Source organism: Dermacentor silvarum, chromosome 1, assembly GCF_013339745.2.
Source record: "Dermacentor silvarum isolate Dsil-2018 chromosome 1, BIME_Dsil_1.4, whole genome shotgun sequence".
NCBI lineage: Eukaryota > Metazoa > Arthropoda > Arachnida > Ixodida > Ixodidae > Dermacentor > Dermacentor silvarum.
Window position 1 is genome coordinate 423,965,660 of NC_051154.1, and position 1,093 is coordinate 423,966,752.

General features: G+C 45.2%; 1 pseudogene; it reads right to left on the bottom strand.

Annotated features, from left to right (window-relative positions):
- Positions 1 to 700: 700 nt before the first annotated feature.
- Positions 701 to 870, bottom strand: LOC119437916 (U2 spliceosomal RNA; annotated as a pseudogene).
- Positions 871 to 1,093: the final 223 nt, after the last annotated feature.

Sequence of the window (1,093 nt, forward strand, 5' to 3'; positions counted from 1 at the left end):
TGTGCCGAATTATGGCGCCTCGGGCTAGAAGGACCGGACAAGGTCATGTTCCTGCGTCCAAGTAATTCACAATGTATAATGAATGTCGTTCCAAACTAAAATGTGCACGTATGCACTAAAACAATTCATAGACGTGAAATCTAAACAATATGACCAAGCTTCTTGCGCTCCTAGCAATTAAAAAGTTGACATCAACCGCTTGGTCTTGTCTGGCCGCCATTTAAAGCCATATCAAGCATGGATCTGTTGTTACGCTCTCTTTATCTTTCAGTGACTTATTTGTGGGTCAACAGCAAGATTCATGCAGTGTTTAGTTTTCGGAAACATTTATTCAGATGCCTCTAACTGTGCTTGCTGAGTCACTCCGATTTAGGTGACATCATTTTGGTTGAAATACTAACAGTTGGTTGCTAACTTAATGTTTTATGCACACACAATGCAAAGGCCCTTCAGGTGAGAATAGACAACTAGTGATAGCATAAACTCTGCTTCTTTCGTGTATAGTTAACAGGTTACCCTTTAAAATTGTGGCCCGCATTTACGTCGTACAACCAGCACTAGGGATGGGATTTCTGGGGTCACCCGAGTCACGGTCACTTTCAAAACGCATCGACTCTCTACCGTGTTTCTTTTTTTTTCTTTTTTTTTTACAGCGAAGCTGGATATGGCTAGTTTCCAGCGGATCGATGTCCGTAGATCGAGAACGTGGGCCGATCCCGAAGATAGTACAATACCGGGATGAGCAGCGGTGGAGGTGAAGCAGGCTCAAGTACTCCGCCAACTTGTAAAAATAAGTTTAATATCTTGGATCCAAATACAACCCGTATAAGATATTACACTGATACTACACTTTGTCCGCGTCGGCCATGTCTACGTTCACACCATACACGTGTACGCCATCCCGCGCATTCAAACTAGTGCAGGCTTACCATCTGAGTGTCTTCTGTCTCCTGACGTCATACTCTACGTAGGCTGCTTTCCTCAGTTCTGCTCTGACTGTGAAATGGGTAGGCCGCTCGTTCTACGGTCCGAAGAATAACAGCGTGCCTACCAAGACACGACGGCGTGAACCGAAAGGGAATGGGCGCGGCGG